Consider the following 15,774-nt stretch of genomic DNA (forward strand, 5'->3'; position numbering starts at 1 on the left):
TCAAAGCGTCGTTTTACTCTCGCAAAATGTCGAAGAGAGTGAAATGCATTGTTCACTCTATCACCAAGGAGAGAGTGAAATGTGCTTTTCACTCTCCCCTTCAGAGAGAGAGAGTGAAAAGACTCTTGCGACAATAGAAAAGAGAGACTCTTGCGGCAATAGAAAACAAAACGTAGCGTAATCTTCTGCTTCAACTGTAGGTGGCTGGCCCCGAACATGGCAATGTATCATTCATGCACGCTGAGCAAAGAACACATCGTTTTGCTTCTAAGAGAACAGGCCGCCGCAGTTCAAAGGAACGCGTAGCGAGCGCTCTACTTTTTCACTCGGAGTGGCTCCACCGCGCGCGCGCGCGCTCAAGTTCGCGGAACAACACAGCACCGGAGAAAGTAGATCCATCCAGCGAGCAAAAGCCAGCCGAGGGAGATCGTGTGGCAGCCATCTCGCGTCGCCACGAAAACACGACAGTCGTTCGTCATGCCTTGGATATAACAACAAATCCTCCACGGTAAGTGAATTCTAACTTAGGTGCACATTCTCCGTATATGTCATGCTATCGCCAGGAAGTTGTCGCTGCGCTTAGCCGACGCGATTGACAAAGGACTAGGCGTACGCGCTGTCTCTTGATGTCAATCGAAAAAGCCAGTCGTCGCGATAACTGCATGTGATTTTATCACTTTGCCGTTGTCCGTAAGAGCTTTAAAAATCGCAAACGCTGCCAGAACTATGGTATGTTCAATAAGACGCCAGGCGAGAGGACGCTTAAAATGGTTAGTTCACCAGCCCGTGATTCCGAGCCTATGCGGAGCGTGATTAGCATGCGTTTTGTGTGTTTGAATTTATTCAGTTTGGCAGTCTACTATGTACGGAACGCTGTTGAACTAAGGAATCACATAACAGAAGCCGTCATTTTGCTGGCAGCATGCTTTCTTTTTATAAATAAACCGCGCTCTTGACGGTGTCTCGCGCAGGGGGAATCTGCGACCACTGAAGTTACGTGCAGCACCAGTGCTAGTTAGAAACTTTGCCGCAGGCATTCACCTGCATGCTGCAAGAGGTCAGTTGGGCGCGTTATCTTGAACTTACTGAAAACGCATGAGGAATCCATGTTTTATGCTGAAAAATGTATAAACCCCATATAAGCGATCTTGCGCGCGGCAGCTGCAAGCGACGCGACGGAGATGGCTGTCGCGTTCGCTCGTCGCCTACAAGTCGTACTCCGTGCGAGCGACGATTTTGAGCGACGCCTCCCCGGTGTTGCCGGCATGAGGGCTGCAGTCACGCGTGACGCGTGCTTTAGTAATTTACGTTGATGTATTTTACTATAAAAAGTAGCATAAAATATTTCCGGAGGTCTTGCAGTACGTTCTTATCCTTGCACGTATAAAAATTGAATCATTTGCTCGTTCCGCGCGAGAATCGGTAGTATTTGAGCGATGTATGTACATCCAGTTCCGGCTTCGCGCTATTGGCTAGTCACTCATAGCACTTCTGGGCGACGAGTGACGATTTCTAGATTTCCAGAACCGAGCCATCTGTTCAAGCGACGGCCCGTTTTGTCACTCGTCGCCGTCGCGCACTAAATCGCTCTCACAGTGTTTATCCCTAAGACTGAACTGTTTTTGCTCATGTTGAAATGGTGTGATTATAGGTCTGGTTTTGTCTCCTGTTGCGGTTTTCGTGCACGGTGCGAAACTGAAAGGATGCTTATGTCTACGAACTCGGTGAATTGTCGAGCAGCTAGTTACGCATCGGCATCGAATATAACGGCTGCTGTGTGGAATTACAATTGCAGGGGCGCTTTGCATACGCTTATTGTTTTGGACATGCCTGTGCATTTGCTAATATGAGTTGGCGTGTCAGAGTTATGTCATATGAACAGCTAAATCAGCCTTCCTCTGGGTGTTACAAGCGTAATGTGTGCATTTTGCTATAGCATGGCAGATTATGATGTGTTTATCGCTTGAATATTTTTAGTAGAGAAATAAAATATCAAAATAAAATGTTGCTTTAATTCCGTGTTACCATTCTGTCGTACACAGAACAATAGGTTGGTGTAATAAACTAATAACTGAAGTTTAACTGCAACTTTTACATGCCTACAAGAATCTAAAATGCTAGATTTCAAACTGCAGCAGTAGTCGGGTCTGTCAAAAATGAACTCCACTGCGCACCTCATGCATGAAAATAAGTTCATGCCTTTTAAAAAAGCTTAGATGCAGGCCGCAGTGAACTTGTTAGTATTGAAATGTGGGTAAGCTTGCCATAACAAGCCTTGTTGCCCTTTTTTATAGGCACATCCATATATCCATTGAGCTGAAGGACAATATTTTCATCCCTACTGAGCATCATGTTTGCAGCTATAATCCTCAAATTATGGCTTCAGCAGTGGCACAACCAGGCATGGTGTGGGGGGGTGGGGGGGCACACTGGGCACGTGCTTAGGATGTGTCACAAGTGGTGTTTGCGATACACCAGACTCATGACAGACCTATGACGTCTGAAAATGACCAATATTCTATTCATTAGCAGGAGTATTCTAACATTCATGAAAAACAAGGATGAACTGTGGTTTTTTTTTTTTGCCTAAATCTAAAAATTGAAGTTAGTTTAGCAGTTGACTGTTTCAGTCATTTGGATGTTTTGCATGCATTTCACTAGGAAGACTAAGAGCTAAGACTTTTTTATTGCCAGTGCCTTGACTGTCTTGATGTTGTTTTGCACCATGTCCTTGTGTTGACTTTTGCATACGATATTTTTCAGGCACCCGCTTTATATAACGCAAGAAGGCAGCTGCAAGGACACGAGGATGTGAAAGAGCCAGTGCAGCGCGACTTCACGTAGTGTAGAGGAGCCAATGCCAAAAAATCAAAATACATTGGCATGTTATTTGGACAAGAAAACTAGTATGTGGGTATATTGGGTGTACCATTTGACCAAATGTCAACAAAATCAAGATACAGTATGTTACACGAAGATGAAAATTCTCACGTGCTCCAGGCAGTCATCTTAACATGGTATATTTATGTAATGTCTCTAAATGGAAAGTCAAATCAAGTATGCTCACTGGAGACAAACACATAGCAGCAAGTGTCATTGAAAAGTTAAAAATGTGTTTTAAGAAAGCTGATTAGTTCTGAGAAGTGACTGCTTTTTGTCTTGCCTCTCAAGACATATATCCATGTGATAAAAAAATAGTGGTACAATGAAATTGCATATTTGCTTAGCGACATGATACATACTTGCAATGAGCACGGTGCCTGTGTTTACTATAGAAAGCAACAGCCCATGCTTGGTTAGGTTAGGCCCACTACAACATGCAGGCATGGGTGATTGGCACTTTTTTTATTTCTGTATCGTGAGGTTTATTGACGTGCGTATAGGTGCAGTGGCACGCAGTATGGCTAGTACAAAAAAGGGGGGGGGGGGCAGATATATGTAGCTCACTGTACACGATACAGGGCAAAGGAAATCCGTGTTCAGCAACTATGTTAAATGCCATGTACGTAAATTTTACAACGCTACTCGTTCGAAGCGCGCACAGGTGCATATTGAAGAAAAGTTTCCAGGGTAGATAATTTAGTTCGTAATTTACACTAATTTTGCTCTAACCACGAGACATAATAATTTGAATATACTGCACGGAAAAACCTAGAGCGAATTAAATTGTGTGTCAGCTTCGTGTGTATACATATAGTCTTCCCTATGCATTAGGTTTTTTGCGTAATGCATTAACAGTTGACAGCCTATCTTATGATGTGTACTCTGTTTACATTACAGTTGTTTATTAGTTTACTCGTTTGTTTTGCGACTGATGAAATGCCGGCATATATATATTTTCAACATCTGACATAACCCTGTATGTTTTGCAGGGACAACCCAGGACGTGCATTTCTCAGCACCCAGTCAACTGCCAAAAGTGACTCAAACACAGGCCACCAGTAAGTGGACATCAGTTGCAATTTCACATTATGCAGTTGGCAGCTGCCTTGTACGGAGGCTTTTTTTTTTAATGAGATGGTGATGTCGTTCTAATGTACATTTTGACCACAAAGGTGCGATCATGTCTCACAGAGGCATATATGGTTGCTATTCTCTGCGAGGGACGTGTTCTCGTGTTCGTGAAGCATTTGTGTTTGGCAGTATTGTCGCCCAATGAGTCGGATATAAACACTAACTCGCCACTGCCGGCAAGTAGTTGCGAGAAACGCATTATGACGCTGTAAAGTTATTTCATTAATTCGAAGGAAAGTTTTGCAGCAGGAAAAAAGGTTGCTATTCCAGGTAAACATGTCTTTTTCTCACAGGTTATTTAGCCAAACTGTGGATGCATGAAATTCGTGACTTATGAATAGATTTTAATTTGTTCTTTAGTAATGCTTCTAAAAGAGACTAGAAATAGCATGTGACTACCTCTGCAATCAGCAGACCATACATTTACAGTCATAAGTGGCAGTTCCATGCAGTCTCGCACTTTATATAACCTTTCCTTTCAGCACCATTGGAACTGGTGGCTGCGTTTTCAGAAGGAGAAGTGAACTTGACACTGTATATGTATGTGTGAATTCGGTTTTCTTTGTATGTGTCGGCTCACTGACAAACAGTGCAAAAATCTGTTGTACCATGAGCCTGACGACGCCTTCTGCTGCTAGAAATGCGGCACTTCGTATTTTATAGTACTGCATGACATTTAAATCAAAGCTACCACATAAAATGAGCAAGAAAACTAACCGCTGTTATAGCTGTTTTCCTCAAAGAACGCTTGTCCTTTATGGGCTGTGTTATCTGAGCTCTCTACCGATGTTTCAGTAATATTATCCCTTAGTGAGTGAGAGATTGGGGGCAATTAATCGTGTTAGTGTTTAAGTGGTGTCCTAATTATGTGCATTTGTTCCAACAAAGTTGTCTAGATTACTTTATTGTGTAGTGTAAAGCTTATGAAACCATCAGCAACTACTGAGTTGCTAACACGCATATGGATTTGTCACTATACAGGTGGAACTCGGCTGTACCACTGCAGTGCTGCGGAAATTGCCTTCACCAGCGGCTTTGCAACAGCTGTTTCGCAGCATGTCGGTATGTGTTAATTTATAATTATGTTGGGATGGGCTAGTATTATGGACCACTGCTACTCTGTATTGTGACAGATCCATATGATAAGGGATGTAATGGGCACAGCGAAAACCTTTGAATTTTTTACTATGGTACATAAACAGGCTCTCCTTTTCATCACAGGAGCAGGAGAGAAGGGCATGCAGGCACTCCTGAATGTACATATATTTCAAAACATGAGAGAGACATATACACACACACACACACACACACACACACACAATTAAACTAAAGGCAGGGACGTTCCATCTTTCATCTTGAATTGAATTGTGCAGCGCAAAAATACAACACAGACCACAGAGAAGCACACATGTTAACAGGTTTGATACACACGTTAGTTCAACAGATTTGATACTTCAAGTGTGCTATATTACACAAGGGGGAAGGGAAAGGGGAGAAAATCTGAAAAAAAAGTGGAGTGGAAAAAAAGGAATTGTGCCAAAAAGCATGAGAAGCATCGCGCAGCCAGGATCACCAGCAGGACATCTAAAAAGCACTCTGATAAAATTACATACAGGACAACCTTACGTATAGTTTGTTTCAATCAACTCAGATCACATGCAGCCATTACTGCAATCAAGTTGTTTCCTTATGTCATATGAGGGAATGATGTGGGCCCAAAAAACTGTTTAGAGCTGAAGGATTATGTTCCATTCTAGCCTCATTGCCTGCTTCTTTATCATATTGTTATCAGCTGCTTATGTTAGGGACACAAAGTAAGAGTACGAACTGTTTCCCGATTCGCCATTCCACACAACATGTCTTTGTGACTATATGTACATGCAGATGATCCATAGCTGAAAAATATTCAGTACAGTAGAATCTCATTACAAGATGCACTTGGTTGTAAGAGACATCTGAAAATGGTTTGGTTGGTTTTCCAATGTTTGCCACGTTAACAATACTGTATACAAGAGACACCTTTGTTACTAAGGATGACTTTTTAAGTATTCACTACTTCGAAGGGACACAACCCACACACATTCACTTTGTGCACCTTGTGTGCTCCAAAGGGCGTAAAGATCACGCAATCCTTACACAAGTCAATCGCGCATGTCTCTTTTAGCATGAACCAGAAAAGGAGGGCAACGAGGACAGTGCAGGGCAGAAAGTGTCGGCAGTTGAAGCTGACGAGCGTCTAAGAGCACCTCAAAGGTACTGCGAGCAACAAGGCTTGCAAAGTGAAGTGTTTAAATTCCAGAAGTTGGGAAGGAAGCTAACACAATCTACAGTCACTAAAAAGCTGTGAATGTCTTCTTTAAAGGGCCCCTAAACCACCGAGGTTGAAATTTAGTTGCGGTGTTGCAGTTCTACACAATAAGGCAATGAACAGGTAGCCACAAGAATTTTTCGAAACGGTGCAGTAATAGTGGAGCTACGTGTGTTTGATTATCGAAAAGTAGTCCCCACTCATTTTACTCTTTCATCTGGTACACGCCATATGGACAGTATCGTCTTTTCCTTGCCTAGTACACCTCCAAATGTTACGGGACAGGCCAACACCAACGAGCTCTGTTGCTGCCTCGCTGGCCCGTCGTCCTGCGAGGGGTGGCGCTAATACAACGGAACTGTATGGTGACTCGCGTTGAAGAGCCTCATAGGGAGACCCTTCTGTTGGCGTTTCTCTTCTTTGCCCCCATTGGCTGCCCACAATGGCATCGCGCGCAACGCGACGAGGAAGAAGGAGTGTGTGTATTTGCTTGCAGGCCTTGCCGGCAGTCGTACACTTTCGTTCGACCAATCGACAGCACCGGAAACTGGTGACATCATCAGAGACAGCCTGGTGACGTCAGGACAAACTGGGGGGTGCAGGATAGGTCCAGAGAGGCGCACGGGGTCATTTTCTTCATATTGTGGTGCTCCGGCAGTGCTACGCACTCTGGCATTTGGCTTCGTCGATCGTGACGGCATTCTGATTTCGATACGCGTGTTTACTTGAAATGTTCAAAAAATGTCGAGAAGTGGTTTAGGGGCCCTTTAAGCCACCCTGAGCATTTATTCCTTCAGATATATCAAAACATACTTTAGTGATGATGCATAATAAAGTGATCTAGTCTGGCTCCTCAGTGTCTCAAAATTTTTGGTTTCGAGAGACATGTTTCCCGTGCCTCTTGAATATCTTCTGATGAGGCTTTACTGTAATATACACAACCAATTGTGTAACTCCTCCTGCAAGTATTATTCATTAAGCCCGGTCACTTATGTGCAAAGTTTGTGGTTAAGTCTTGATGTCCGTACTTTTTAGAGCTATGTTTATTAATTCATGCTGTTCTTATTGGTTATTCGATGCAGGAGACAATGCCTACGAAATTATTGGCCCTGATCATGAGAGCCCTCAAGGGGCAAACAACATCTCTGTTGCAGAAGTGAGCCCGGTACCACTTGGAAGTTACCATGACAGATGACACGGCAGCAATAGATACAGAGACTGCCACGTCTACTGCAGCTGCAACAGTGTACGAGGCAAGCAGCAGCGCGTCAGCAGCAGTGTCAGAAGGAACCACACCAGGCCTGGTAGAGCAACATGTGTGCTATCACTGACTTTTTTTGTAGTGGATACAACTCATTTGCTCAACATACAAAAGCTTTTCACCACGACTGTGAGCCAGTGTTATTGTGCAGCAAGTGCAAGACTAAGTTAAGTGTTATAACACAGTACAAGCATCACTTTAACATATGAAAACATATTACAGTTGTTGCCTCCCCAGCCAGCCCACATAGCCACAACAATGTTGAACACATGGTGGGACACACATCTTCTCCATTAGAAGATAGTAGAGACTGTCAGTGTTGTTGTTAGATTAACTGGTCTTTGTAGGCAACTAGGACAACACGGGTGTCATAAGATTGTTGTTGATGTTGTTGTTGAAGAGGTAAAAAAGAAGTTTGATGCAGCTGAAGTGCCAACTGATATTGAGCAAATCAAAAGCAACCACCTGAGAAAGCAACACTATCGAAATTTGGGTATCTATGTGCCGCCAACTCTGGTAAGAATGGCATAGGACAGAAGTGTGATGAAAATCACACAGACACTGCTGTTGCATCACTGGCCACAGTGAGCAGCGACTTGTAGGGCAAGAGAGTCAACTGAAACTAACATTATGATATAGTGTCATGCTCCCATGTGACCACTTTTCAAGTTATTTTGCAAGATACAGCTCAACCTCCAGAAACGAGACTGCAAGTTGTCTGTAAAAAAGCTTTCACAAAAAATTATTCATAACACTATTAACATAGCAGTATCTTTTTTTTTGTGTCGGTTCGAGGTTCCCGGCTGTCTATTAATGCAAAAATTGAGGAAAAAAAGAACATGTGTCGTACTTACACCTTTTTAACAAGTACGAGGGGGACAGAACTTTTCTAGTCATGCATCTTCATCATACTATCAAGTTTTTAAATGCCTTTTATAATTATTATTACCAGTTATATCTGAGTGCATTGTATGCATGTAGCAGGTGTAAAATCAGGTCAGTTGGATCAGATGCCTTATCTGCAAGCGAGCCCTATATTCAAGAAATTTGAAATAAAATAGTTACGTTAGAGACGCAGTCTTTCAGCACTTTATTGCCTGTGGTTTAAGCATTGCTCAATACTTTTGTGGGTGGCAATTTCAACCGGCACAGCACTGCGCTTTGCCACAGTCACATTTGTCTTCAAAGCGGTGTTTACCATTTGTGTTGATCTGTTTGTGTATGCATAGAGCAAGTTTTTAATTTATATTTTTCTGCATTCTTGTGCTTGCACTAAGCTTGTATAAGGCAGTTACAAAATGTGCGGCACTATAACGAACTGTTCTGTTGAGCTTACACTTGCAAATAATCGTGTTCAGATGGCCGCACTTCTATGCGGGTGCACCGCTAGCTTTGTGTATGTTCTCATGTTTGTATAAAGCTTATATAAGCTAGTTAGAAAATGTATGTCACTAAGCATTGTGATATTCTTTAAAGAACTGCTTGGTTGGTTTTACACTTGTGAATTAGTATTGAGGCGGTGGTATTCCCATGTATGCCCACTGCTAGCTTTCTGTGTCCTCACGTGTTTGTATTAAGTTTCTACAAGGGAGTTACAGCATGTACGACACTAAGCGCTGTGATATTTTTTAAAGAACTGCTTTGTTGGTTTTACACCTGTGAGTAATAGTACTCGTGTGGCACTAGTCATGTGTAGGTACACAGGGACCATTTGTATACATTATGCTCATGTAAAGCAGTTACAAAGTGTATGTCACTAATTACTACGATATTTGTTGAATTGCTGTGATGGTTTTACACATGTGAATAATAGTGGTCAGGACACAGTACTTGCGGTGTATAGTTGAATTTATACACTGCCAAGACATGGGCTGTATACGTACCAAAAGAAATGTATGTCATTATATTGTTGTGATTATTACTGTTTGGATTTTATTAAACTGTAATAAAATTGTTTCTTGTATCTATTGAGGTATGGCAATTTGTCATGCAACCAAACTGAGGACCTGCACTTGTGCATACAAATAAACAGCTAATTTAAGAGTATACTGCTCATATTCTGCTAAACCAGTTTAACAAATCTTCTACTACAATGCTGGAAAAATGACAGAGCTGACTCGGATGCACAGAAAAAGTTCTGCACTGGCTGAAGGACTGCCCCACACTGGAGTTCGTAATGTTGCGTTTATTGGAGTAGAACAGAAAGTGCACTTCTATTAAAAATGCGACAGTCAGTGCAGAAACATAAGGCAGACGAGCGGACGTGGCACATTTTTTTCAGGGCCCTCCATGCCTACTACTGCATTTCTAGTCTTCCTGTGCTCTGCGTATAAGCCCCTGTTCAGCCAAGGTTTTTACTCCATGACAGTTGTTCTACTGGGTTCGTAGCAATATTGAAGAAAAAAATTCAATGGTTTTCAAGGACTTTCGAGGCCCCGACACAGTAACTTCAAGGACCTCGTGCAATGTGTGTAGTAGTTTGGACAGGCAATAACTTGTTCAAGAACACCGTTAACTTTAATGCAAACAAAAGAAAACAAAACAAATCGTATTTCAGTGATTTCAAGCATTTGAAAGACTGCTAATTTGCCTTTCACCGCCCACCACTAAACGCACACAAGGAAGCATTTCAAGAAAGCGCTCAAAGTTTTTCTGCAATAGCACAATTAACTACTTGGACCTGCAACATTTGCAGTTTTTGAATACTGTTTGGTTTGACAGTGTATGTGATGTCATCTGTTGCCTCAGCTTTTTTCACCATCAAATAATCAATAGTCATTTCTAATTTCTTTTTATTGTGTCTGTCGCTCTCAATTTACTCTTCACGGCTTCTCTTCGAATGCCTCAGCTGTTGAGCTTCCTGCTTCTGCTCCTCCAAGCACATTTGTCGCCGGTTCCATGTGCATAAAACTGGTATCTGCAGCTCCTTTGTAATTTCAACTTTAAGGATGTCGCTTTCCTTCTATTACCTCCAGAGACAATTTTCTGTGACATGCGAAAGAGTGTCACAGAAGGGAAAAAAAGCGCTTGGCAATGTCTGCTAAGTCTAGCCAAGTGTACAAGTTTAAGGACTTTCCAGTACTTCTAAAAATTCAAGGGTTTTCAATGCCTTGAAAATGGCATTTTAGAAATAAAAGATTTTCAAGGATCGCTACAAACCCTGGATTCTAGCACCTAAATTATTTTACAAGCTTATTTTGGCATGGAGTTAGGAAATTCATGCTTTCTAGCTAACGCTGCACTATCTCTGTACAGTGAAGCCACGAGAGCGCAACTATTTTGGAGTAAAGAAAAATACTGAAAGCTTTTAATACCACTCTTCTTTTTTTCTATGGAGCTTCGTATTGCCTAGTTAAGTTTACGAATGTGCCTGGTTTTGGCGGGCGTTTTTTCGACATTTTCTGGAAGAAGCAGATGTCTAGCCCCCGTATTCAGAAATGTATCTTAATACAAAGCTCATGCTTGACTTGATATAAACGACGCCTGGTGCGAACGTCCCCCAAGACGCTCACTGCCTTTCTTTTGGTGCGTTCACGACTTGCGTCGTTTAGATCAAGTCAAGCATGGGCTTCAAGTTATGATGCATTTCTGCATATGGGGGTAAGCGTGCACAATTCCGGGCAACGCACTGTGCCATTGACACTGAGAGAAAACGGGGAAAACAGAGTTAACCACTTATGCTCCTAAACTTTCGCGTACCTGTGGTGTGCGTGTATCGTGGAAGAAGAAACAGCGCAAACACAAGGACGAAAAAAAGCATCAACCACACCAGCGCTTCGTGGTGTGGCATGTTTTTGCGTCGTCCTTGTGTTGCGCTGTTTCTTCTAAAATGCTCAACCAATTAGCCGGCAAGTCCATCCTGTGCATATATAAATTGAACACACGCATGAGTGTAGATGGTCTTCGAAGCTTTTAGAACGAACACTGCCACAGGATACGAGCAGTGCACGCGTAACAAGTGGACACATTAGTCATTTAAACATGCGTGCCAATGCATTTGACGCGGCTATCGGCATAAGCAGTCTCCAAATGCTGGAATGCATGCGCTTCAAAACGCTAACGATCCGCTGCTAATGCAGGACAACAGCTCACAGCGGACTGAACCAAACTCTAAACTAATGCACTTGAAAAGAACGTCTACACGGCAGCGTGAGGCACGTCGAAATGCCTGGTACTGGCGTCGCAGTTGCTCACCAGTATACGCGCGAATTAAATTCACATACGTGGATGGTTGGCGCAATACTTTGTATCCGCGTATTTTGGAGAACATGGACTGGAGAAGCACTCGATCATGAGCTGAACGGCACATTTGTTATTTTCCTGCGGTGACGACAAGCCGTGAATAGTTCTCACGTTGTCGTCTACGTTGTCTTCCTTCGTTAGTCGTAGCAAGGAATGGAAACGATGCAAACGCACACGTATTCCAGTACACAACAGCACAGCACACTGCAGAGAAACCCCACCCACCACAGCCGATTCATCAAATACGTTTGGTATATATATAAGCTCTAAAAGAACACGACTGGGCGTGGCGGCGCTGTGGTGTAATGGTTATGATGAGTGTTTTGAATTGTACAAATGCGAGTGTACGCGGGTTCGAATTCACATGATGTATAGAGCATTGTGATCCTTGATAAGTATGTGATTCCCTTGACAATTGTATTCTAATTAGATTGTGTGACTCCTGATTGTGAAATTTGCGAAGATATTTGCAGATTAAGTGTTAAATCGCTTTTTTTTTTTTCTCCTTAGTGGCGTTCGTGAGGCATACGCATCGGCCGCTTCAGAGCAGTCACGCCTCACGGTAGGCAGCAAATAGCCAGGAAAAAATGACTTTAAAATCCTGCATAACTTTGCTCACGCCTATACTGAAGGCCGCTTGGAATCGTGCCAGTGTCTCTGAGGAGCCGCCTAGGGAACAGTATATCAGCGGCCCTAATTTGATCTGATTTCCTGCCTGCATGCGTGATCAGGACTTGGCTAAGAGGGTATTGGGAAGAGTACTAGCACTCTGTTCTGAAGGAGTACAAGCACTCTGTTTGGGGGAGTAGAAGTACTCGGTCTGGCGGTGTACTATTAACCCTGCGGGGAGAGTATTAGCACTCTGCGGAAGAGTACTAGCACTCCCTGTGGGAAGAGTATTATCACTCTGCGGAAGAGTACTAGCAATCCCTTGCGGTGGAGTAACAAAACTCTATCAGGAGGAGTTGACCTACTCTCTCTCAAAGAGGGTCGATCTACTCTCGAAAAGAGAGTGAAATATGGGACAAGCAGCTACTCCCTCAAAGAGAGTGCCCGGCACTCCCTTAGTTTTTAGAGTGTGGTGTTAGGCTGCTGAGCACGAGGTCGCGGGATCGAATCCCGGTCACGGCGGCCGCATTTCGATGGGGGCGAAATGCGAAAACACCCGTGTACTTAGATTTAGGTGCACGTTAAAGAACCCCAGGTGGTCGAAATTTCCGGAGTCCTCCACTACGGCGTGCCTCATAATCAGAAAGTGGTTTTGGCACGTAAAACCCCATAATCCAAGCTTGCGTTGTTATACGGGACCTTTCTTATATTTGTACCACGTTTTCCCCCAAGTACACGCCTGCGTCATGGCTGGCTGGCCCCCGTTGTCGTTATTCTGTCGATAGACCAGCCAAGACAACTCATCGCAAAAGAAGGCGAGGGCAGCGCCACTTTTCTGCTCACTCTAAACGAAGGCCTCTCTTCACATTGCAAGTTATAATGTGCAAGTTACAAAGTTATAAAGTGTATAAAAAAGGTGTACTGCATTTCAATACTAATAAAGAGACCAGGAATCGCGTACACTAATTGAAGGTCACGTGAAAGACCTCTTACGCATCTTCTCGCTTTTGCCACGTGGGGTACATGTTTGTACATGTCGAATAACAACATTATAAGAAAATGTAAAATTCACTTATATGTTGATAAGATTGTTTTCTTCTCATTTGTACGCCTGTGCTATTGTAAACTAGTTATTATCTTGTTATGTATAATTGATTCTATTGTTTATCTGTCGACTTGTCACCTTCGCTGTGCCTTGTAAAAGGGGGCCCGAACCCCCGTCAAGTGGACTAGCTTCCACTTTTTGTTCGGGCCTCCTTCCAAAGTTCTTTGGAAAAATAAACATGATTTTGATTTTGATTTTGGGCACCAAAGGTCATTTGTCGCGACTTTTAGTGAATAATTAAAACTATAAATCCATGTTTGATGAGAAAGACATGGCTCGTTTTAAGCAATACGAGAGGCAATCTTTCCAGCAGCGGGGTTATCTCGATTGAAGTTCTGAGTTTGTCTGGTCCCTTTAAATTGCATACTTGCAGCAACCTATTTTTTGCGTGTTGTGTACTTCAATGCTTAGCTGAAACGTCAGTCACTGAGTAGCAGGAGAATTTTTGTACATTTTACCTAAGCATGTGGCGTTACATGCGAATGGGTGAGAAGTATTGTTTTTACCACTAGGACATTGACCATTCCATTATTTTGAATGTGTGCAGCATGTAATATCTCATATCTCTTGCATTTTGTCAGCAGTAAGGTGATTCACTGCTCTATGTCTAATTGCGTCATCTGTAACGACAATGACATTTAACTTTGCAACTTTGTGAGTTGACATGTTTTTGTGATAACCTGCCATGGTAGTGGCTTTGGTGTGCTGCTAAGCCTGATGGCGCGGTATCAAATCCCAGCCGCGGAGGCCGTATTTCGATGAAGGCGAAATGAAAAAAACACGTACCTTGCAACTGGGTGCACGTTAAAAAACCCAAGAACGCCAAAAAGTTATCCCGGAGTCCCGGCTGTACGGCTAGCCTCATAATCATATCGTGGTTTTGGGTGAAAGCCTCAGAATTTAATTTATTTTGGGATATTTATCATTTCCACATTTTCGCGTTATTATTCAAGGGTTCTAGTGTTTATTCAAGGGTTCTTGTGTTTATTATCTGATTTGTGGCTTCCTTGCTTTCGAGTGATCCTCGTCGGGTAAGGTATTATGCCAGATTATACCATTCATGTTGGTATCATATTTTGTTGTCTTAATTCACTACTTGCTACGAATTCGCGTCTACTATACATGTTTATTTCTGTGATGTAGTTTGTGATAAGTGTTTCCCTATCTGCCTTTCTTGTGAAAGTATACCATGCGTCCGGTCGCCCATGTTTGTCGTTTAATTCTGTCTGGTCAAGAGTTGCACCACTGCCCACCTAGTCGCAATACCCCATGTGTTCAACATTTTACGTCTTCATGAAGTTAGGCTTTATTGTGTGGCAATTCACCATTTGCTGCTGCTGCTGCTTTTACTAATAAAAATATGTTGTGTACCTGTTTTAGACTGCCGATTCCGTAATTCAGAATGTCAATAGTTGGTAACGTGTGCACACACTCCTTATTGCACACAAGGGACTAAAGTTTGCGCAAGCCAACAGCGTTCACATATATACATGAAATGGGACGACAGTTGTAGTGATAGAGTAAGCTGCACTATTTACAGTAAATGCTTTGGAAATGTTGAAAATGACTGCTGACAAATAGGAAAATGAGTTTTGTTTTTGAAATGCAAATAATGTATACACCAGAAAAGTAACAGAATATAGAATAGTAGGTGTGTCACTCTTCGGGCAGAGTTTTCTTGCGAATTCCTGCCCTACCGTACTGCCCTTTTTCTCTTGATGTATATGCACTAGTCAGCAAGTGCCTGTTCTATACTTTATTTGTTCATTGTGGGATGGCATCTAACTTCCAAAATTGTGCGTAAAAAATACACTACAATGATGCCAAATAAAAGTTACACAGTTTGTTCACATGAATGTAGGTTCCAACAACATTGAAATTTTGCCTATCACATATGTTGGCGGTGACTTATACTAATATTCCTAATGGTGACTGTGTACTCACAACACAATCATTGAAACAAGGGACACAACAGGCTCTGACAGAGCGTAGAGCCTGTGCAGTAAGACAGTGATGCACATAAGAGAAAAATCTGGTGTTCTAGTGGACAAATATGCATGGAAATTAAATTACTGCCGCTCTCCTGGTGTGCGCATATTCGCATTTAAGAAAATCAATTTCCCACTTACCAGCTCTCCTCTCCATTCGTTGCGGATCATCCAAGTGTGTTTTTTTAGTATACAGATTCTTTTATAACAGAGCTCTGAGAGTACCGAACGTGGCATTTCTGTAGAG

At 42.6% G+C, this 15,774-nt stretch overlaps 1 long non-coding RNA gene across 1 annotated transcript; it reads left to right on the forward strand.

Moving 5' to 3' along the window:
* The first annotated feature begins 418 nt into the window (after positions 1-418).
* On the forward strand, positions 419-9,546 carry LOC126529352 (uncharacterized). Its single transcript, XR_007599211.3, has 4 exons — positions 419-508; positions 2,764-3,941; positions 4,996-5,076; positions 7,405-9,546. It is a non-coding gene; the product is annotated as an uncharacterized lncRNA (long non-coding RNA).
* Positions 9,547-15,774: the final 6,228 nt, after the last annotated feature.

Source organism: Dermacentor andersoni, chromosome 8 (assembly GCF_023375885.2).
Source record: "Dermacentor andersoni chromosome 8, qqDerAnde1_hic_scaffold, whole genome shotgun sequence".
Taxonomy (NCBI): Eukaryota; Metazoa; Arthropoda; class Arachnida; order Ixodida; family Ixodidae; genus Dermacentor; species Dermacentor andersoni.